Consider the following 24759-nt stretch of genomic DNA (forward strand, 5'->3'; position numbering starts at 1 on the left):
AACTCGAACACCACCTTGACATTACTATGGAAAATGAAAAGCCTGTCTCTCCCCCCTCCCCCCATTTTGTGGCATGCTTCCTTTCCAGAACAGCTCAGTTCAGTCAGCAGCATTGGTCTCCTGCTTTAAGAGGGATACATTTCTAGACTGTGGATTTAAAGCCGCATGCAAAAATGAAGTATTTTTAGACTGTGTTGAAACACTTTGGATCCATTTAAAAATAACTCTTCAATACTGTGGGTGTGTTTGCCTTCTTTGCTGCAAATTATTCCATCATTATGCTGTGTGTTATTAAAAAGTACTCTCACAACTGGGAGAGGGTAGAAAGGCTTGTGGCAGCAAAAGACATCACACTATGCTCTGTTCAGGGATTCAGGAAACGTACTCTACAAACTGAATTATAATTAAGTTGTCAGTCAATAATGTTTAACACTGAGAATCTCTCATTCATTAAGTTTACTGCCAACCCTCAAATTATGTTTTCATGCAGGCAGGGACCATCTATCAGCATGGACCTTTTGCAATGTACAACTGGTTCTATTTAAAAAACAAAATCTTACTGTATATATATATATATATAGTGGGATTCAAAATTTTTTAATACTGGTTCTGTGACTTGGTGGGCATGGCATGGCTTGGTGGATGTGGCAGGGGAAGGATACTGTAAAATCTCCATTCCCTGCCCACTCCAGGGGAAGGTTACTGTAAAATCCCCATTCCCTCCCAATCAGCTGGGACTCGGGAAGCAGAGAATAGATGGGGGCGGGGCCAGTAAGAGGTGTTATTTACCGGTTCTCCGAACTACTCAAAATTTCTGCTACCAGTTCTCCAGAACTGGTCAGAACCTGCTGAATACCACCTCTGAAGGACTTGTATAGGCATGCTGTTTCATCATTTGCTATTAACCTGATCGATCTACATTTGATTTTCATGATTTTCTCTCTCTCTCTTTCCCTTTCTTTTTCTCTTTCTCTCTCCAACCCATCCAATTTATATGGCTATCCATCTATTCAAAGAAACTCCGGCAAAAAAGGGCATTCCATTGATACCAAAATGAAGCCCTGCTAAGATCTCAGTTCCCATTTATCACACATACCCATACCAGACCTCCAGTGAGTAACAAGCCAGCTTCAACACCTGGAGGAAAAGTAGATATTCAGTAAAAAGTCAACAATGTATCAGCCCTGGCCATTTTGGAGCTTCAGTGCTGCCTCATCGGAGCTGAGGGATAGGGAGGGGGAATTAGAGATAGTTGGGGTTGTGTAGTCAAAATAAAATACTTTCTCTTAGGAACCTTCTCACAGGGCCGGTTTAGCTCTGCCTGGTAAGGCCTGTTATTAAGAACACAAAGCCTGCAATTACTGCAGGTTCGAGCCCGGTCCAAGGTTGACTCAGCCTTCCATCCTTTATAAGGTAGGTAAAATGAGGACCCAGATTGTTGGGGGGGCAATAAGTTGACTTTGTAAATATATACAAATAGAATGAGACTATTGCCCTATACATTGTAAGCCACCCTGAGTCTTCGGAGAAGGGCGGGGTATAAATGTAAACAAAACAAAAACAAACAAAAAAAAAAAACATCTGTCCGGAGGAAGGAGGAGTGATGTCACCAGACCAGCGGACGCTGCCTTGATTGGGCCATATGAGTGGGATTGAGGGAAAAATTTTCACTTTTAATTAGGTGAAAATCATGGGAACCTTCAGAGTTGGTTTTCACCAGATACGTGTCTATATTTATTTATTTATTTATTTATTTATTATTTTGATTTTTATACCGCCCTTCTCCCGAAGGACTCAGGGCGGTGTACAGGCAAAAATAAAACAGGCAATACAATGTACAATTTAAAATGCAAATTAAAAAACTTATTTTATAATTAGCCTAAAAAGTTTAAAATATATAATAAACTAAAACCCCATTTAAAATTATTAATAAAAAATTTAAAATCGATAAAATTTAAGCCAGCCCCGCGCGAATGAAAATATGATATTTCCAATAAAGTTATTCTTTGAGGAATCTACCTATTACATGCGCAGTGAGCGATCTATTACTTGGAACCCTGACATAGAGTTAGAGCCATATGTATCTCAAAAGGGAGACTGTTCCATAGCACAGATGTTACGTCAGACAAGGCGACACTGTTTCCCCAAGGAAACTGGAGCATGGTCACTGTGATTAAACTGGTGAGATGGACAGAAAGCACCAGGGAGAGCCTGTCCCACAGGTAACCTGATCCGTGTCATCCAGGACTTTAAAGGTGAAAAATAGCACCTTGAGTTGCATTCAGAAATTTACTCAGTCCAGTTCACTTAGCAGCTTTTAGACAGCTTTTATGGCAAAGGTGTAGGAACCCTGAGCAGAGACCCCGAAATTTTGATGTTCAGACCTTGAGGCAGAATCCAAAGGTCTGGAATGTGGTATCACAACTAAACACTGAGACCACTTTCCCTGAGAGTAAAGACCACTTTCCCTAGTCTCCTGCCATATAGAATCATAGGACAGCAACAGTGGTGGGATCCTTCCGGTTTAACAACCGGTTCATTGATCGCTGTGTGCATGTGCTCAGTTTGAAGAAATCTTCACTTCCGGGTTTCTTCAGAGGAGTAACACAACTGATTCGCATGGGAATCAGCTGAGGAGATAAAGGTAGGAAAATAGCATGGGCGGGAGGGCGGGAGGGCGGGTGGACGCATCTGATCATTGGGGTGAACTGGTTGGAACCCAGCTGATCGTCGGAGCTACCGGTTCACCCGAACCAGTCTGAACTGGTAGAATCCCACCACTGGACTGCAAGAGACCTTGGACATCTTCTAATGCAATCTCCTGCCCAAGACAGGAGTCCTTATACCATCCCAGGCAAAAAATTTTTTTGAAAGATTATTAATCTAATGCAAAGTTTCAGGCATTTATAATAGCTTATTGTTATCACCACCCATGGATGGTGATATCAAAATAATATGCTTCCCCAAATGAAATAGTAGGTTTGTGAGAATGTAACCATTTTAACTGTTATACTTAACAGATGGAACAATAAACAGCTATATTGCTCTCTTTTCTGGTAATTGCCATCATTATTATGTAGCACAAATATGTTAGTTGCTAATGACTATTTGCAATTAACTCAATATTAGAATAATAATTTGGGGATTTTTAAAAAATTTTTTATATTGCAGAACAAATTATCCAGCAATTATATCTCATCTGTATATTGTTAAAACATTTTCTTGCTGTAGAATTTTGACTTCTTGGATTTGGGGACATAATTCACATACGTTCTTGGCAATGCAAGAATAAAAGCATCTATGTGAAGAATTGTCTGTTCTTTACCTAGAACACTGGAAACTTTGTTGATCCAGGTTAAACTATTTATCCATTAAATCCAAATTTATCTGCTATGAGTTGCAGCAGGAAAAAAAATATTTGTATCACAGACTAATTCTTTTAAATAGGAAATGCTATGAACCAGAGACATTTTTGCAATAGAAAAGAGAATGTTGCTACTGAATTGTGATCTTCAGTTATGTTACATTTGATATATAACAATATATTAATGAAATTTGAGGAGACAGATGATTACTTTACTTTGTATGTTTCTATCAATATTTTACTGCTAGGCCACTCAACTATAAAAGTTGCCATGTAGAGTGGCCTGCAAAGTGGCCATAATGCATTTATACTGGACAATAGTTATGGAAAAATCCATAAAACTGTTAGCAATTTTTCTTAATCAGAGTGACCTTGACATTTTGGATTAATAAGATAGATTTGATAATGAAGTAAAAGCTCACGTCTAATGATATTTATATGCTTGATAATATGCTCATAGCTATAACTGAATTGTATTGAGATGTTGGTGGAAATATAACAAAATATGTCAAAATGACCTTTTATCAGAACCCTGCTGGCATTCCCTACCAATAGATTCTTGAGTTTTTGTTTCTTGAGACTCAAAAACTCAATTTAGGTTTATTTTCACAAATACAATGGAATTGAGATTGTGGGGTTTTTTTTAAAGTTCCAGTACCCTGGCTATGTAAATATGCTTATATTATTATTACAATGCCATTTGTAATATATGACCTTTTATAATGTATGGACCAAAGATATAAATATGCCAAAGCTTCATTAAGTTAAGTAATATTTAATGATACTTTTATTAGGATATTGTGAATCAGGTGATTATATATTGGTGAAGAGGGATATGACATCAAATCTCACGAGTAGGTCGCTGGGTTGTAGGTTTTGTTTATTGTTTCTGTGAAGTGGAATGAGTTTTGTATGTGTGAGATGATGGATCAGCGTAGGGCTGAAGTTATTTGGCAAGGAATTTGGCAAGATTTTGTAGTTGTGAGCCTATGGAGCTGACTATGGGTCTGAGTGGTCTTCCTTCTTTGTGTATCTTGGGGAAGCCATAAAGCTTGGGGCATCTGGATGATTTCTCTCTGGGGATGACTCTTTGCTGGATCTCTTCATTGATAGGGGAGGCTTTTATTTTGGATTTGGTGGGTTTTTTCCAGGTAGGTGGTGGGGTCTGTGTTTAGAGGTTTGTAAGCGGGGTCTTGGAGTAGGTTGGATAGGTTGAATTGGTAGTCAGATGTGTTCATCACCACTGTGGCATTGCCTTTGTCTGCTGGGAGAATGATTATGTTATTGTCTTTCCTCAAGTCGGTGAGCGCTTTTTGTTCTTTTTTGCGTAAGTTGCTTCTGGGTGGGTTGCTGGAGCAGAGGACATTGGTGACTTCAAGTCTGATTTTATTGGCTTCATCTGGGTTGATTTTGGTTAGGCTAGCTTCAACTCCACATATGATGTTTTCTGTCGTGTCCCACTCCTCCGCTGACAGCTGGGTCAGGGAAATCCGAATCAGGCTTGCCTCTGCAGCTCTGCCCAAAGTCCTAGCAAAGTCCTCAGAGCAGGCAGGAGACCAGTAAGTGACTTCAGCAAGATAAGTTTGACTTTTGCCTGACTCAGAGACTGCCAGAAAGTAGATCCTTTATATAGGCCATGGGGTGTGGCTCCATGACTCAGCACTCATTAAGGCCTGCCCCTCCCTTCCCTCTGTTGCCTCCGCCTATCCAATCTTCTGATGCGAGGATTACTCCAATCAGCTGTTGGGAATAAACCCTCCTCAGGCTCACCTGCTGTGGAGGAGGGGGAGGGGTCTAGCTGCTCCGTTTGCCTGGGCATGGAGTCAGGGCTGGGGCCGGAAGATTCTCCTTCTGCAGTTTGTGTGGGCATGGAGCCAGGACTTGGGCCGGGAGGCATACATTCCTCAGTGTTCGGGAGCAGGTAAGAAGGCCCTGGCTGCTCTGAGGGCGGGCAAGACACAACACTATCCCTCACCGCAGGGCCCTTCCCCCGGGGCTGACGATCAGGATGCGGTCGGGCCGGGTTCTGCTCATGGAAGGCCCGCACCAGGTCCGGGGCGTGGACGTCGGAGGCGTTGACCCAGGTGAACTCAGTCCCGTACCCTTGCCACGCAACCAGGTATTGGAAGCGCCCCTTCAGCCAGCGGGAGTCGCGTATGCTGTGCACCTTGTACTCCTCCACCCCGTCCTCGTCGACAGCGACGGGTGGCGCCGGGCGCCGGAGGGGAGACGGCGGGGCCTCAGGGACCAGCAAGGACCGATGGAAGACGGGATGGATCTGCATGGAACGCGGCAGGGTCAGTCGGTAGGCCACCGGATTGATGACCGCCTAGACGGGGAACGGACCGATGAACCGGTGGTCCAGTTTCTTCGCCGGCCGGTCGGACGGGAGATGCTTTGTGGAGAGCCACACGCGGTCTCCGACCACCAGCGGGGGTGTTGCCCGTCGGGAACGATCGGCGACCCGCTTGTAGTCCTCCTTCACCCGATTCAGCTGCCGATGCACCATCTGCTGGACCGCGTGCAACTCGGAGAGAAAGGACTGTGTCTCGGGAACCGGGGAGTCCGGGGGCGCCAGAGGGAAGAGCCGCGGATGGTACCCCAAGTTGGCCAGGAACTGGGTGGTCTGGGTGGAGGTGTGTTGGGAGTTGTTGAATGCGAACTCCGCCAGGGACAGGTAATCGGCCCAGTTGTCCTGCTGTTGGTTCACGAAGCACCGGAGGTACTGCTCCAGGACGCCGATGATCTTCTCCATCCCGCCGTCAGTCTCCGGATGGTGCGCCGACGACAGGCACACCTGCACCTCCAATGCGGCCATCAGGCTTTTCCAAAAGCGGGCCGTGAACTGCACCCCACGGTCCGACACCACCCTGTCCGGCAGGCCGTGGAGGCGGAAGACGTGCTGCAAGAAGAGACGGGCTGTCTTGGTGGCGGTGGGCAGCCCGCGGCACGGGATGAAGTGTGCCATCTTGGTGAGCATGTCCACCACCACCAGCACCGTGGTGAACCCCGAGGATGGCGGCAGGTCCGTCAGGAAGTCCATGGAAATCGCCCCCCAGGGTCTGTCAGGAGTCGGCAAGGGCTGGAGGAGACCGGGAGGGGCCCCCGTGGCGGCCTTGGCTTGCCGGCACGGCACGCAGGACGTCACATAGGCATGGACATCATGCCGCACCCGGGGCCACCAGAAGGTCCGCGTTACCAGGTTGAGAGTCTTGAAAAACCCGAAATGGCCCGCGGCAGGGTTGTCGTGGCACTGGGTCAGGACGAGGGACCGGAGCGGCCCCGTGGGCACATACAACCGCCCCCGGAACTTGAGTACGTCGTCTTCCAATGTCCACGGAGACGTGGGGCCCGCCTCCGCTCGCCGCTGCTGAGACCAGGCGTCTTGGCGCTGCGCCTCTCGCACCCGGGCCCGTAAGTCCACCGGTTCCCGGGCGGTGGCCAAGGCTTCCGCCGGCAGTACGGTCCGTGGAGGAAGAGGGTCTTGGGCGCTCAGGTACTCCGGCTTACGGGACAGGGCGTCCGCCCTCCGGTTGTGGCCACTGGGGATATAGGTGACGCGGAAGTTGAACCGGGCAAAGAACAGCGACCACCGGATCTGCCGCTGGTTCAACTTCCGAGCCGTGGTGAGATGTTCGAGGTTCCGATGGTCCGTTCGGACCTCCACCTGATGCCGGGCTCCCTCCAGGTGGTGCCGCCACGCCTCGATAGCCTTGATAGCCAGCAACTCCTTTTCCCATATGGTATAGTTGCGCTCGGAAGGGTTGAGCTTCCGCGAGTAGTACGCGCAGGGAAAAAGAGTGCCGCCATCCGCCGGGGCCTGTAGCAGCACCGCTCCGAGGCGGCGTTGGGCGTCCGTCTCCACCACGAAGGCGGTGCGGGTCGGGATGTCGCAGGATGGGCTCCGTGACGAAAGCCTTCCTGAGAGCCGTGAAGGCTTCCTCCTGCGGGGACCCCACGGGCAGGACCTTCTTCTGAAGGAGCTGGGTGAGCGGAGCCGTCAGCGTGGCGAAGCCGGGATGAAGTGTGCCATCTTGGTGAGCATGTCCACCACCACCAGCACCGTGGTGAACCCCGAGGACGGCGGCAGGTCCATCAGGAAGTCCATGGAAATCGCCCCCCAGGGTCTGTCAGGAGTCGGCAAGGGCTGGAGGAGACCGGGAGGGGCCCCCGTGGCGGCCTTGGCTTGCCGGCACGGCACGCAGGACGTCACATAGGCATGGACATCATGCCGCACCCGGGACCACCAGAAGGTCCGCGTTACCAGGTTGAGAGTCTTGAAAAACCCGAAATGGCCCGCGGCAGGGTTGTCATGGCACTGGGTCAGGACGAGGGACCGGAGCGGCCCCATGGGCACATACAACCGCCCCCGGAACTTGAGTACGTCGTCTTCCAATGTCCATGGAGACGTGGGGCCCGCCTCCGCTCGCCGCTGCTGAGACCAGGCGTCTTGGCGCTGCGCCTCTCGAACCCGGGCCCGTAAGTCCACCGGTTCCCGGGCGGTGGCCAAGGCTTCCGCCGGCAGTACGGTCCGTGGAGGAAGAGGGTCTTGGGCGCTCAGGTACTCCGGCTTACGGGACAGGGCGTCCGCCCTCCGGTTGTGGCCACTGGGGATATAGGTGACGTGGAAATTGAACCGGGCAAAGAACAGTGACCACCGGATCTGCCGCTGGTTCAACTTCCGAGCCGTGGTGAGATGTTCGAGGTTCCGATGGTCCGTTCGGACCTCCACCTGATGCCGGGCTCCCTCCAGGTGGTGCCGCCACGCCTCGAACGCGGCCTTGATAGCCAGCAACTCCTTTTCCCAGATGGTATAGTTGCGCTCGGAAGGGTTGAGCTTCCGCGAGTAGTACGCGCAGGGAAAAAGAGTGCCGCCATCCGCCGGGGCCTGTAGCAGCACCGCTCCGAGGCGGCGTTGGGCGTCCATCTCCATCACGAAAGGCCGGTGCGGGTCGGGATGTCGCAGGATGGGCTCCGTGACGAAAGCCTTCCTGAGAGCCGTGAAGGCTTCCTCCTGCGGGGGACCCCACCGGAACGGGACCTTCTTCTGCAGGAGCTGGGTGAGCGGAGCCGTCAGCGTGGCGAAGCCCGGGATGAAGGTCCGATAGTACTGGCGGCCCAGCAGCCGCTGGACATCCTTCACCCGACGCGGGGCTTCCCAGCTGCTCAGGGCCTCCACCTGCGCTGGTCCATGGCGATCCCTCGGTGAGAGGATGTGCCCAAGGAACTCGATGGACGACCGGAGGAAAAGCACTTCTCCAGCTTGGCGAGAGCTGGTGCTCCACAGGCGCTGCAGGACCAGGCGGAGGTGCTGAGGTGACTTTCCTGGACCGAGTAGACCAGGATGTCGTTCAGGTAGATCAACACGAACCGATCCAACATGTCCCGGAACACATCGTTCATAAAATGTTGGAAGACGGCGGGGCGTTGGTCAGCCCGAACGGCATGACCGTGTACTCGTAGTGTCCGCATCGGTGCCGAACGCCGCCTTCCACTCGTCCCCTTCACGCATCCGCACCAGGTTGTAGGCCCCGGAGGTCGAGCTTGGTAAAGATGGAGGCCTCCGCAGCCGGTCCATCAGCTCCGGGATGAGCGGCAGGGGTAGCGATTCCGCACCGTGATGGCGTTCAGCCGGCGGTAGTCGCAACACAGGCGCAAATCCCTGTCTTCTTTACAAAGAGGACCGGGGCCGACAGAGGGACTTGAAGGCCGGATGAACCTCGGGCCAGATTTTTGTCCAGAAAGTCCCTGAGGCGCCAACTCGGCTCGGACATGGAATACAGGCGTCCGTTGGCAGCGGGCGCCGGGTTGCAGGTCCACGGGCAGTCGAGGGCCGGTGCGGGGTAAGCGGTCCGCCTCCTTTTCGCTGAAGACGCCAGCGAAGTCCTGCAGCTCAGGGGCACGGCGACGGCCGGGTGAAGACGCCCTGGCCGGGCGCAGGTGTGGCGGATGTGGTCGACACACTGCAGGCTGGGAACGAGATGGCGCCCGCGACCAGGCCACCTGAGGGTCGTGCGTCCGCAGCCAGGCCAGTCCGAGGATCACTGGGAAGTGGAGGTCCGCCGTCACGTAGAAGCGAATCGCCTCCTCGTGGTCCCCGATGGCGGCGCAAGGGCTGCGTGGCGGTTAATGGGTCCGCCACCAGCTCCCTCCCGTCGATGGTCTCGACGCCATCGGAGGGTCTACCGGAACCAAGGGGACACCAAAATGGTCCACGGCCCGGTCCATAAAGTTCGTGGTGGCCCCGAATCCACCAGCGCGTGCACCGATCCTTCCGCCGGTCACCCACCCACACCCGGTGTCCAAAATCAGGTGCCGAGGGGCCCGGGGTCCACGCCGCCATGTCTGGCGGGGCTTGGTCCGTGCCCGCCTAGGGTTTCCCTGGGCCGGGCCTGCCCCTGCTTCCCGACTGGCCAGGCCGGGATTCGGGACGGGCGACGTGCTCCGCCGCGCTTCCTGGGGCATGCGGCGAAATGGCCGGGCTCCCCACAGTACAAGCACAGCCCCCCTTGGCGCCTCCGGCTCTGCTCCTGGGCCGTCAGGCGAGGCCTGGCCGCTCCTAACTCCATGGGCTCCTCGGCGGCGGCCACGAAGCGCGGGGTGGCCCGGGACAGGGTCAGCACGGGTCGAGGGAGGGCGACGGTCTTTGACGGTTGCGGGCGGCGACAGGACGGGCGTTGCTGGAGACGGGTGTCGAGGCGCAGGCAGAGGGGCACCAGGTCAACGAGGGTCCGCGGCGCCTCCACCCGAGCCAGCTCGTCCTGGAGCTCTTCTGAAAGGCCCCTCTTGAACGCGTCCGCTAGTGCCGTGTCATTCCAGTCCGAATCATGGCACAGCAACCGGAATTCCGCGATGTACTCCCGGAGGGGGCGGGGCCCTTGTTGGATCTCTCCGAGGCGCCAGGCAGCCGTCTGGGCCCGCACAGGGTCTTCATACATCAGGCGTAGTTGCCCCCAGAACCCCTGGTAGTCCGCCAGCAAGGGGCTGTCCCTGAGCACCAAGGGCATGGCCCACTGCGCAGCCTGGCCAGACAACAGGTTCATCACGAAGGCCACCCTGGCCCGGTCATCTGGAAAGTCCCCCGGCCGCATTGCCATGTAGGTCTGGCACTGGGCCATGAAGGCCGGGAACATCTCCATCCGTCCTGAGAACTTCTCCGGCACCGGTACCGGGCTGTGGCGCTGAGGAGGAGGAGGAGGTTGGACTGCTGGGGCATTCCCAGCAGCCAGTTGAGCAGTCAGCTGGGCGACTTGCTGTTGCAGTTGCTGGTTATCTGTTTGTAGCTGCTGCACAATCAGCGCCAGCTGTTGCTGGTCCATCTTGTAGATGTGTGGGAGTCAGGCAAGATGTCGTGTCCCACTCCTCCGCTGACAGCTGGGTCAGGGAAATCCGAATCAGGCTTGCCTCTGCAGCTCTGCCCAAAGTCCTAGCAAAGTCCTCAGAGCAGGCAGGAGACCAGTAAGTGACTTCAGCAAGATAAGTTTGACTTTTGCCTGACTCAGAGACTGCCAGAAAGTAGATCCTTTATATAGGCCATGGGGTGTGGCTCCATGACTCAGCACTCATTAAGGCCTGCCCCTCCCTTCCCTCTGTTGCCTCCGCCTATCCAATCTTCTGATGCGAGGATTACTCCAATCAGCTGTTGGGAATAAACCCTCCTCAGGCTCACATGCTGTGGAGGAGGGGGAGGGGTCTAGCTGCTCCGTTTGCCTGGGCATGGAGTCAGAGCTGGGGCCGGGAGATTCTCCTTCTTCTGCAGTTTGTGTGGGCATGGAGCCAGGACTTGGGCCGGGAGGCATACATTCCTCAGAGTTCGGGAGCAGGTAAGAAGGCCCTGGCTGCTCTGAGGGCGGGCAAGACACAACATTTTCAGTGGGGATGCGTTTGGGGTGACTGCAAAGTTGAATCCTTTGGAGAGAACATTGGTTTCTGCTATGGTGAGGGTGAGCTTCGATATCATATCCCTCTTCACCAAAGTGCCTATTAAAGAAGCCTTGACAGCTATCCAAAACAAATACAACACCACCACCCCCCAAACACATCCTAGATCTTACCAACCACTGCCTAACCAACACATACTTCATCCATAATGGACAAAGATACAACCTGGCCAGCCCTGCTTCTCTTGAGCCCTTTCCCTCCCTGGCACCCACTCAAAGGGTGTTCCAGTATACCGATGACCTTCTCTGTACCCCCGTCGGTCTCCGGATGGTGCGATGACGACAGACACACCTGCACCTCCAACGCGGCCATCAGGCTCTTCCAGAAGCGGGCTGTGAACTGAACTCCGCGGTCCGAAACCACCCTGTCCGGAGCCCGGGAGGTGCCCCCGTGGCGGTCTTGGCTTGCCGGCACGGTACGCAGGATGTCACGTAGGCATGTATATCATGCCACACTTGGGGCCACCAAAAGGTCCGTGTCACCAGGTGGAGGGTCTTGAAGAACCCAAAATGTCCTGCTGCAGGGTTGTCGTGGCACTGGGTCATGACGAGGGCTCGGAGTGGTCCTGTGGGCACATATAATCGCCCCTGAAACTTGAGTAAGTCCTCCTCCAAGGTCCAAGAGGCGGGCCCACCTCCGCTCTCCTTTGCTGCGACCAGGCGTCCTGGCGCTGCGCCTCGCACCTGGGCCCGCAAGTCCACTGGCTCCGTGCTGCGGCCAAGGCTTCTGCCGGCAGCACTGTCCGTGGAGGAAGGGGGTCCTTGGCGCAGAGGTACTCTGGCTTGCAGGACAGGGCATCCGCCCTCCGGTTGTGACCGCTGGGAATGTAGGTCACGCGGAAGTTGAACCGGGCAAAAAACAACGACCACCGGATCTGCCGCTGGTTCAACTTCCGAGCTGTGGTGAGGTGCTCGAGATTCTGATGGTCCGTTCGGACCTCCACCTGATGTCGGGCCCCCTCCAGATGGTGTCGCCAAGCCTCGAATGCAGCCTTGATAGCCAGCAACTTTTTCCCAGATGGTGTAGTTGCGCTCGGAAGGATTGAGTTTCCGGGAGTAATAAGCGCGGGAAAAGTGTGCCACCATTCGCCGGAGCCTGTAGCAGCACCGCTCCCAGAGCCACATTGGACGCGTCCGTTTCCACCACAAAAGGCCGGAGCGGGTCGGGATGCCTCAGGACGGGTTCCGTGTGAAGGCTTTCTTGAGGGCTGTGAATGCTTCTTGCTGCGGGGACCCCACCGAACGCAACCTTCTTCCTGAGGAGCTGGGTAAGTGGAGCTGTCAGTGTGGCGAAGCCGGGATGAAGGTCCGGTAGTAGTTGGCGAAGCCCAGCAGGCGCTGAACATCCTTCACCCGACGAGGGCTTCCCAGCTACACAAAGCTTCTACTTTACATGGGTCCATGGCTATGCCTCGGGCGAGATGATATGCCCGAGGAATTCTATGGAAGTCCGGAAGAAGACGCATTTCTCAGCTTCGCATTGAGTTGTTGCTCCATAGCGTTGCAGAACCAGACCGACGTGTCGAAGGTGGCTTTCCCTGGACCGGGAGTAAATCAGGATGTCATTCAGGTAGATAACCACGAACCGATCCAACATGTCTCGGAACACGTCGTTCATGAAGTGCTGGAAAACGGCGGGAGCGTTGGTCAACCCAAATGGCATGACAGTGTATTCGTAGTGTCCGTATCGGGTGCCGAATGCCGTCTTCCATTCGTCTCCTTCTCGCATCCGCACCAGGTTGTAGGCCCCCTGGAGATCGAGCTTGGTGAAGATCGTGGCCTCCTGCAACCTCTCCAGTAGCTCCGGGATGAGCGGCAGGGGGTAGCGATTCCGTACCGTAATGGCATTTAGCCGGCGGTAATCACAGCACAGGCGCAAGTCCCCTGTCTTCTTCTTCACGAAGAGGACCGGGGCCGAGAGAGGGGACTTTGAAGGCCGGATGAACCCTTGGGCCAGGTTTTTGTCCAGGAAGTCCCTGAGGGCGGCCAACTCGGGCTCCGACATAGAATACAGGCGTCCCACAGGCAGTGGTGCATTGGGCAGAAGGTCCACGGGGCAATCGTAGGGCCGATGCGGGGGTAGTCGGTCTGCCTCCTTCTCGCTGAACACGTCGGCGAAGTCCGTCAGCTCAGGAGGCAAGGTGATGGCAGCGGTGGGGACATTCTGGCCGGCACAGGTGTGGCGGATGTGGTCGACGCACTGCAGACTCGGGAAAGAGATGGCGTTCCGCGACCAGGCCACCTGAGGATCGTGGGTCCGAAGCCAGGCCATCCCAAGGACCAAGGGAAAATGAAGGTCCGCCGTGACATAAAACTGGATCGCCTCCTCATGGTCCCCAATAGCCAGGCGCAAAGGCTGGGTGGCGAATTTAATGGGGCCGGACACCAGTTCTCGTCCATCAATTGTCTCTACCCGCATCGGAGGGTCCACCGGAACCATGGGGACCGCAAACTGGGTCACAAAGGCCTGGTCCATAAAGTTTGTTGTGGCCCGGGTCCACCAGCGCATGCGCCTGGGGCCCGTCCCACTGGTTCCCCAACCATATCCGTGTGTCCAGAATCAGATGCCGAGGGGGCCCAGAGTCTACTTCCGCAACGTCCAGTGGGGGCTTAGTACGTGCCCGACCTAGGGTTTCCCCGAGGTCGGGCCTGCTCCGTTTCCCGATTGGTCACGTTGTGATTCGGGGACCGGCGTGCGTGCCCCACTTCGCTTTCTGGGGCAAGAAGCGGCGAAGTGGCCGGGCTCTCCACAGTACAGGCACAATCCCCCTTGGCGCCTCCGGATCCGCTCCTGGGCTGTCAGGCGAGGTCTGACCGCTCCCAACTCCATGGGCTCTTCCGCAGTGGTTACAAAACGTGGGGCGACCCGGGGTGCTGGTGGTGCAGGAAGTGGGGGTGCAGATGTCGACGGCGGATCCCGGGGGGTGCGACGGAATGGTCGCCTTTGCAGACGGGCATCGAGTCGGAGACAAAGGGGCACCAAGTTGTTGAGGGTCTGCGGCGCCTCCACCTGGGCCAGCTCATCTTGCAATTCCTCTGAGAGTCCCTCCTGGAACGCGTCCACCAGCGCTGCATCATTCCAGTCAGAGTCCTGGCACAAAAGACGAAATTCGGCGATGTACTCCTGCAGGGGGCGTTTCCCTTGACAGAGTTCCTTAAGGCGCCTGGTTGCCGTCAGCATTCGAACTGGGTCCTCGTACATGGTGCGCAGGTGCTGCCAAAAACGCTGTTGGTCCGCCAGCAGGGGGCTATCCTGGAGCAAGAGGGGTGTGGCCCATCGAGCAGCCGAGCCGGAAAGAAGGTTAATCACGAAGGCCACCTTAGCCCGGTCGTCTGGGAAATCCTCTGGCCGCATAGCCATGTAGAGCTGGCACTGTCCCAAGAAGGTCGGGAACATCTCAGGCTGCCCAGAAAACTTATCCGGCACGGTTATCGGGCACTTGCGACGAGGAGGAGGAGTGGGAGGCCGGGGGGGGGGGGCTGCAGGCACATTCCCGGCAGCAAGTTGGCCTGCCAAGTGAGCCACTTGCTGCTGGAGCTGTTGATTAGCCGCTTGTAGCTGCTGTAACTGCTGTTGTACCTGCTGCTGGTCCATCTTTGGTAGAAGATGTTTTAGTCGGGGTCTTGGACAAAATGTTCTGTTTCCCTTCCCCCAATACTCCCAGCAAAGAGTCAGTCAGAGGCCTCCTTTTCTGATTTATTTACATATATATAAATGTCCTGGCTACGTCTACCCACGGGCCTGCCAAGTTTCTGGAGATAACAAGGAAATTACAGATAAGGCCAGAATTACTCACGAATATATTCTTCCCTCCGTTGATACAGATTGCCCGCGCAAATTCATTACTTTGTCCAAGACAAAAAACCAGGAAGTCCCGCCTCCTATTTATAGTCTCTGCAGATGTCACTGCATGACAATTATGACTTGGCTTTGTCCCAACTCTTCCGCTGCTGCGCACGCCGGTCACGTCTGCGTAATCTTGCATCACTCCAAAACTGTTCTTGGGGCGTTGCCAAATCAGAAGGAGGCTCCAGGGAATCAGGCTTTGCCGGCCCCTCCTCCTCCCTTTGAGTGGGTGCCAGGGAGGGAAAGGGCTCAAGAGAAGCAGGGCTGACCAGGTCTTCTCCCTCACTTTCTAAATCATCCGAGTCCAGGAGTCCGGGTCCAGGAACCTGGGTCACAACACGACCTACATACCTATACCCGTGAAAACCTACGAACACACACACACACACAATTATTATTATATATATATATATATATATAGGTAGGTAGGTAGGTCGGTCGGTCGGTCGGTCTTTGGTTATTCGGGTTTTCTCCCACGTAAAATTGGAAGTTTGTTGGCGACGTTTCGACGAAGTCTCATTTGTCATCTTCAGGCTTTAGCTTCGTGCTGAAGCCTGAAGATGTATATATGTATGTATGTATGTATGTATGTATGTATGTATGTGTATATATATATATATATACATATATACATATACATATACATATACATATACATATACATATACATATACATATACATATACATATACATATACATATACATACATACATACATATATATATATATATATATATATATATATATATATATATATATATATATAACTTGAAAATAATAATTTATTTTGAGTCTGTGTTTTTGCAACTGTATTGCAATCTTGCAAAACTGTTTCAGAATGTAATTCAAGATGTGGGTCAGTTCCTATAGAGCATTACATGACATGGCCTGTATCTACATGACCACCTCTCCAGGTAAAATCTGCCCGCCTATAAAGGGCATCTTAATAGGAAGCATTATCAGCTCAATTTTGTTTAGATCAAGAACTCAGGGAGCATATATTCCATAGAATACATACACATCACAGGATGCCTAAAGGCAAAAGTAGGAGATAAGTATTATACAAGGCCCTTCAAAAAGTCTGCAAGAAGTATTTTTTTTACCTTCCTGAGAGAGAAATGTTCAAATGAGGAAGAGGGGAACCTTTCCCACTGAAGTTATAAAGATGAAAATGAACATTTTGGAATAAAAAAATGAAATATTTTTCTTTAGCATTTTCCTTAGAGATCTATAATCCAAAGTTGTTATTTTGGGGAACATAAGTTGTCCTCTGAACTTCCTCATAAAGTCATGCTGGCAGGCCTGAAGGCCCAAGGCAAAAGATGGCTTCCAGGCCTGACACTACCATGACACATGCTTGGTAGATTGAATTTTTAAGCATGGTGGATTGATAAATTTAACATTGTGGTGCAATACCTGAAATAAGACTCTCAAGTATGAACAGTGATAATCAACATAGGTTATTAAGCACAAGGTACTTCCCTCATAATACTTCCATTCATTATGCATCTCATGAGTAAAACAAGCAGGGTTGGGCAGAGAATTTCCCAAACTTTCAGAACTGCTCTGTTCTCTTCAGCTAGCCGGGCCATCAATACCTTGTTTCCAATCTAATATTGAAAGGAATAGACTGCTGTCCACTCCAATGCATCCCCAGTGTATCTCAAGACTAGTCAGGCAAAGAAGGGAAGAGGAACAGAGCGATCAATCTTCCCCAAAGTGAACAAGAGCTAAAACTAAGAAGAGAGCGAATCCTTCTTATTATAACACAGGAGACAGAAATGCAGGCTGTTCTTGTACTATTTGTCCTCAGGATATAAATTATAATCATCAGGTGTAGACAAGTGTTCCTGATGCATAGTTTCTAGAGATCATTTATGGGGAGAACAGGGAGCTGTTGTCACTTTGATTTAACCGATGATTTGAAAAGAAAACGACCCCAACTTTTTGTTTCAAGGTTTGCAATCTGTTGGTTAGAAAAACAAAACTTAGGATGGAAATAATAGGGAAATTATTCCCCATTATTTGTCATCGTCCCCTCTTAAATGTTCCCTTCCTTAAGACTACGTTTGTTTTGGAACACAGGAAGGAAATAGCAGAGACTGGATGTTTTTGAGTACTTTGAGGATTATACGATTTTATGGCTGGAAAAAAAAGCTTATCTTGACTTTTCTGACCCTTGCCCTGCAGACGCCCCGTTTCAATTTCATTGTGTCACTGTGAAATTCAGTGTTTAAGTCAAACAAAGATGTATCTAGAAGCTGTAAACGAGGAAACTTTAAAATGCCTAAAGCTGCTTCATTTTTTGGCAGGATGGGATAAAAATAGTGGCACTTTCAAAGAACTCTACCCTGCCAAGCTTCTATTAGTTATCATCAAGGATTCATTTTTGAAATATCCTGATATCTTTTTTTCATGCAACTATGGAAGCAATATAAAAGAAGCCACCTTGGTGGAATGGTTAAAACGAGAAACCAGGAGGCCATGAATTCTAGTTCCGCTTTAGGCAGAAGGCCAGCTGGCTGACCTTGGGCCAGAAAGTCTAAAACTTGGCAACTCCAAATCTCAACCAGCAAATGCTCAGTCTTACATATTGGAAAAAAGAACCCTAACATCAAGTACAAACTTGATGGACATTACCTAACTGACGACCCTCACCCTGTCAAAGATCTTGGAGTTCTCATATCAAATGACCTTAATGCCAAAGCCCATTGCAACTACATAGCAAAAAAGGCCCTAAGAGTTGTAAACCTAATTTTACACAGCTTCTTTTCTAAAAACTCTATACTACTAACTAGAGCATACAAAACATTTGCCAGACCTATTCTTAAATACAGCTCATCCTTCTGGAATCCATACCACATCTCTGACATAAATACAATAGAATGAGTCCAGAAATATTTTACTAGAAGAGTTCTTCACTCCTCCGAAAACAACAAAATACCTTGTACCAACAGACTTGAAATCCTGGGATTAGAAAACTTACAACTCCGTCGACTTCGACATGACCTGTGTTTAACACACAAAATCATCTATTGACTACTTCAGCTTCAATCGCAATATTACAAGAACAAAAAATAGATTCAAGCTAAATGTCAACCGCTTCAAACTTGATTGCAGAAAATATGACTTCTGTAACAGAGTTGTTAATGCTTGGAACTCATTACCTGACTCCATAGTCTCTACTCAAAATCCCAAAATCTTCAACCAAAAACTGTCTACTATTGACCTCACCCCATTCCTAAGAGGACTATAAGGGGCGTGCATAAGAGCACAAAAGTGCCTACCGTTCCTGTCCTATTGTTCTCTTCATTATATCAAATTAATATAGTTATTGCATATTTTTTTACATATATATATATATATATATATATATATATATATATATATATATATATATATATATATATATATATATATATATATATATATATATATATATATATATATATATATATATATTCTGAGGTTTCGCGGGTGTTTGTATGTAGATCTTTGGTTATTGGGTTTCTCAGCGTAAAATTGGAAGTGTCTTGGCGACGTTTCGACGAAGTCTCTTTCGTCATCTTCAGGCTTCAGCTTCGTGCTTCTGGGAGCAATGTGTGACTGCAGCTGTTTCTTCCTTTTTAAAGGAAGAAACCCCCACTAGCAGTTAAAAAGGAAGAAACAGCTGCAGTCACACATTGCTCAAGCACAAAGCTGAAGCCTGAAGATGACGAATGAGACTTCATCAAACGTCGCCAAGACTATATATATATATATATATATATATATATATATATATATATATATATATATATATTTCTTCAAGATATGTTGTTTTATCTATGACAATTGTTTGTGTACACTGTTGTGACAAAAAGAAATAATAAAAAAGATGGTCTCTCTCTCTCTCTCTCTCTCTCTCTCTCTCTCTCTCTCTCTCTCTCTCCCTCCCTCTCCCTTTCTCTCTCTCTCCCTCCCTCTCCCCTCCTCCTTCTCTCCCTCCCTCTCTCTCTTCCCCTCCCCCATTCTTTCTCAGCCTTCAAAAGGAGACAGTAATAAACACTCCTGAAATCTTGTGTATATTGTTATGACAAAATTAAATAAATAAATAAATAAAATAAAATAAATCTTGTCAAGAAAACTGCAGGGACTAGTTCAGTTGCTATGGATTGAACATTCACACATACATAGGTACATAGATACATACATACACACACACACACACACACACGATAAAAAAACAATGCAAAAAGTACCGTACTCCAATTTTAATATTTAGGAATCTCAAAATAACTACAGTTAAAAGCTCTCTCATTTTTACTTGTTTGGCTACCTCTGATTATTAGTATTTGGCTGTGCCAGCAGTGCTTGTATATCTGGCTGCAGTTTAGCCTCTCCTGGAGCCTGCTATGCTGAATGAAGTGACAATAACCTTGGAAATGAATATACAATTCAAATCTACCCTGGTTATCAAATCTACTCTTAATTAATTAAGTAGATCTTAAATTTATTAACTATACCCTTGACAGGAAACTTAATAAATCTAGTACAGGACCAGGGGTACTTTACAATATCTAAGAGATGATTAAACCAAATACAGCTCTTGAAGTTCATAACGGGGAGGGATGGAAACTCTAATCCACTACATCTGGAAGTGCAAGGTTTAAGGTGGCAACACTATTAATTATGTGTCTGTTGCATGGATTTCAATCCAACTACTCTAGAGTAAGTGATCCAATATGTTATTATATGTATATGTATATAATAATAATAATAATAATAATAATAATAATAATAATAATAATAACAACAACAACAATAACAACAACAACAACAACAACAACAACAACAACAACAGAGTTGGAAGGGACCTTGGAGGTCTTCTAGTCCAACCCTCTACCCAGGCAGGAAACCCTACACCATTTCAGACAAATGGCTATCCAACATTTTCTTAAAAATTTCCAGTGTTGGAGCATTCACAACTTCTGCAGGCAAGTCGTTCCACTTATTAATTGTTCTGACTGTCAGGAAATTTCTCCTTAGTTCTAAGTTGCTTCTCTCCTTGATTAGTTTCCACCCATTGCTTCTTGTCCTGCCCTCAGGTACTTTGGAGAATAGTTTGACTCCCTCTTCTTTGTGGCAACCCTGAGATATATGTATATGAGTATATGTATATGAATGAGTATATGTATGAGTATATAAGAGTATATATTCTAATGAGAATATGAGTATATGTATGTATACCTTAAAACATTAAAAGGCGCACTGATCTTTATGTTCTTGTCCATTGTTTGGAGAGGAGAAAAAAGGCATCTTTTTACAATACCATGTCGTACATGGAAGAATTATTTTTCTTTTTAACTTCCAGGCCCTTTACAAAATGTCATGGTGTTCCTGGTTAGGATCAAAGTCTGAATTTCAGGTCTTGATGTTCTCTTTCTTAGTCTGTTCTTTCTGTTTTCACAATGCTGAACAGAACTCAATTTACCAAGCAAGTGACAAGAGTACTCATTTGTCATTACATTGCATTCTTCTCTCAAACCGGGAGTAATATACTCCAAGGAGCAATGCAAAACTAAAAAAAAAGTTCAGAAGAGGGGTTTCAAATATGAGCATTGTTTTAAGGAACAATTTTCTGTATGCATGTGCAGTAGGGAAAGAGAAGACAATTGATTCATATTTTGATATGAGTTAACCTTAACCTTATCTTCCAAATTCATGTGGATTAAGAAGCCCTATTATGCAATTTCGCAGACTTCACAGTGCAGTTTGCAACTTCAGTTTCCATGAAAGTAGGCATATTAAAAAATATACAGTAGTAGCCAAAATTGTGGAAACCTTTTGGGAAAAGTGCATTTTCTAAAACTAGCTAATAACACCACTTTTTGGGGGAGTAGTACCATAAAATACTCAATGGAAAGATAATTTAATCAAGAATGTAATGCAATAATTTTTATTTTGCTATTAGAATAGCAGTTACAGTATAAAAAGAAAAGTAAAACACATAGAAAAAATGAGATATACAAAAATTATCACCATACAAAAAATGAGATATACAAAAATTATTACCATGTCAGCTAATACTTAGTTGTGTAACCTTCAGCATGAATTACGGCCTTACAATGTCTTTTATTTATTTATTTATTTATTATTTATTTATTTATTTATTTATTTATTTATTTATTTATTTATTTTTGTCACAACAATATACACAAGCATCACACAAAATGATTATATAGTATATAAACATATATATGAGGAAATATAAGGAAGTATAAGCATATATATATATAAGAAAAAACAATAGGACAGGAACGGTAGGCACGTTTGTGCTCTTATGCACAACCCTTATAGTCCTCTTAGGAATGGGGTGAACCAAGTCTTTTAGTTCTGCAGCTGTTATAATGTGAAATCAAGATTGAATGATTGTTTCTATTAACTGGGCTTTATTGCTGGGTCGCTTCTGACTAGTAAGTTTCTTTAGTTGGCTCCATAGATTTTCAATTGGGTTAAGGTCTGGGCTATTCCCAGGCCATTCCAGTAGTAGAATACGATTATCTTGAAACTCAAAAAAAAAAGAAGAGTGGTGTTATTAGCCATCAAACCTCAAAAATACACTTTTCCCAAAAAGTTTCCACAATTTTGGCCACTACTGTATCTCCCCTAAAAATGTAATGGATAAAAGAGAACATCAATAACTACACAACTAAAATGAGGAAACTACTCATAAATATTTGTCTGTTTAAATAATGTGTGCAAAATCCAAAAACCAATATCAAACAAGATGGAAAGAGTCAAATGGGGGGCAGAGATCGACCACAAAGCACCTCACGTGTAGGGTGCCGCAAGGGTCGATTCTCTCACCTCTCCTGTTCAACATCTATATGAAGCCGCTGGGTGAGATCATCAGTGGTTTTGGGGTGAGTTACCAACTGTACGCTGATGACACGCAGCTGTACTTTTCCACCCCAGGCCACCCCAATGAAGCCGTCGAAGTGCTGTCCCGGTGTTTGGAAGCCGTACGGGTCTGGATGGGGAGAAACAGGCTCAGGCTCAACCCCTCCAAGATGGAGTGGCTGTGGGTGCCGGCACCCCAGTACAGTCAGCTGCAAGTCGGGGCGAGTCATTGGCCCCGATGGAGAGGATGCGCAACTTAGGCGTGCTCCTGGATGGATGGCTGTCTTTTGAAGACCATTTGACGGCTGTTTCCAGGAGAGCTTTTCATCAGGTTCGCCTGATCCACCAGTTGCGCCCCTTTCTTGATCGGGGTGCCCTATGCATGGTCACTCACGCTCTAGTTACCTCTCGCTTGGACTATTGCAATGCTCTCTACATGGGGCTCCCCTTGAAGAGCACCCGAAGGCTCCAGTTGGTCCAGAATGCAGCTGCGCGGGTGATAGAGGGAGCCGCTCGTGGCTCCCATGTAACACCACTCCTGCGCAAGCTGCACTAGCTGCCTGTGGTCTATCGGGTGCACTTCAAGGTATTGGTTACCACCTTTAAAGCGCTCCATGGCTTAGGACCGGGATATTTACGGGACCGCCTTCTGCCGCAGTTTGCCTCCCACCGTCCCGTGTGCTCTCACAGGGAGGGACTCCTCAGGGTGCCGTCATCCAAGCAATGCCGGCTGGCGACCCCCAGGGGAAGGGCCTTTTCTGTGGGGGCTCCTACCCTCTGGAACGAACTCCCCCCGGGACTCCATCAACTTCCCCACCTTCGGACCTTCCGCCGTGAGCTGAAGACATATTTATTTCGTCAAGCAGGACTGGCATAGGATTTTAGAATTTTAATACTTGTTATTGGGGTTTTAATTCTATTGGTTTTATTGTTTTATATGTATTTTATATAGGGCCGTATTTGATAGGTTTTTTAATTATTGTTTTATTATATTTATTATAGTGTTTTATATGGCTGTGAACCGCCCTGAGTCTTTCGGGAGAAGGGCAGTATAAAAATCTAATTAATTAATTAATTAAATAAATAAATAAATAAATAAATAAATAAATAAATAAATAAATAAATAAATAAATAAATGGAACTTGACAAAGGCACTCACGAGGGATATACATGCATAGAAAAGCAGTGTTTTTCAGAGCAAATAGTGCCTCTACTTATGCAGATGGTTGGTAAGATTTATGATTAAGCCCTTATTATTTGCCCTAGATGATAATAGATATTATTAATTTCTTTGGGAGGTCACTGCCAGAATTAATTAAAATAATACAGGTAAATGTATTATTGTATTACTGTGTATGTATTACTATGTAATACATACTAATGTACATAATACATATTATGTAATACATAATTACATAATATGTATATTATGTATTATGTAATACATAATACATAATATGTATTATATTATATTATTTTATATTATTTTATATTATATTATATTATATTATATTATTATATAATATGTAATATGTAATACGTAATATGTATTATGTAATACATTATTATGTATTACATAATACATATTATGTAATACATAATAATGTACAGTAATACATAGTAATACTATGGAGTCCTAGCGGACAACCATTTAGATATGAGCCAGCAGTGTGCAGCAGCTGCCAAAAAAGCCAACACAGTTCTGGCTGCATAAACAGAGGGATAGAATCAAGATCACGTGAAGTGTTAATACCACTTTATAATGCCTTGGTAAGGCCACATTTGGAATATTGCATTCAGTTTTGGTCGCCACGATATAAAAAAGATGTTGAGACTCTAGAAAGAGTGCAGAGAAGAGCAACAAAGATGATTAGGGGACTGGAGGCTAAAACATATGAAAAACGGTTGTAGGAACTCGGTATGTCTAGTTTAATGAAAAGAAGGACTAGGGGAGACATGATAGCAGTGTTCCAATATCTCAGGGGTTGCCCACAAAGAAGAGGGAGTCGGGCTGTTCTCCAAAGCACCTGAGGGTAGAACAAGAAGCAATGGGTGGAAACTAATCAAGGAGAGAAGCAACTTAGAACTAAGGAGAAATTTCCTGACAATTAGAACTATCAATAAATGGAACAACTTGCCTGCAGAAGAATTTTTAAGAAAATGTTGGATAGCCATTTGTCTGAAATGGTGTAAGGTTTCCTGCTTCAGCAGGGGTTGGACTAGGGGTTGGACTCCAAGGTCCCTTCCAACTCTGTTATTATGTTATGTTATGTTAAATATACCGATGTGTAGTCCAAACATTTGAAAATTGGATTGGATTGTACTATAAAGTTGGCTTAATTTCACCAAGGTAAACCTTTTGTGAGATGGATGATACTAATGAGAGGAGCTATGTGGAGGGGAGTGCCTTCACTCCCACATTTCCTGTACTCTGCTCCACTTTTCCTCCAATGAACCAAAGGTTTCATTGCCAGCTGACCAAAGCAGACAGTGATTGTAAGTGATGGTTAGCTATGGGGATGGGAAGAAGGCGCCTACTCAAAATTCTATGAATTTCAGGCATGATCTTTGCTGCATTGAATTAAGATTCCAGAGTATCTAAGTCTGTCTGAAAAACTGGATTAGGCTTTATTTATCTATCCATGAAATACACACTTTAATGAATGTTACGTTGAACTGATTATGTTAGTCTTTAACCAACATGGCCTTTCAGAATAGTGATGGG

The sequence above is a fragment of the Ahaetulla prasina genome, chromosome 7, assembly GCF_028640845.1.
Source record: "Ahaetulla prasina isolate Xishuangbanna chromosome 7, ASM2864084v1, whole genome shotgun sequence".
Classification (NCBI taxonomy): domain Eukaryota; kingdom Metazoa; phylum Chordata; class Lepidosauria; order Squamata; family Colubridae; genus Ahaetulla; species Ahaetulla prasina.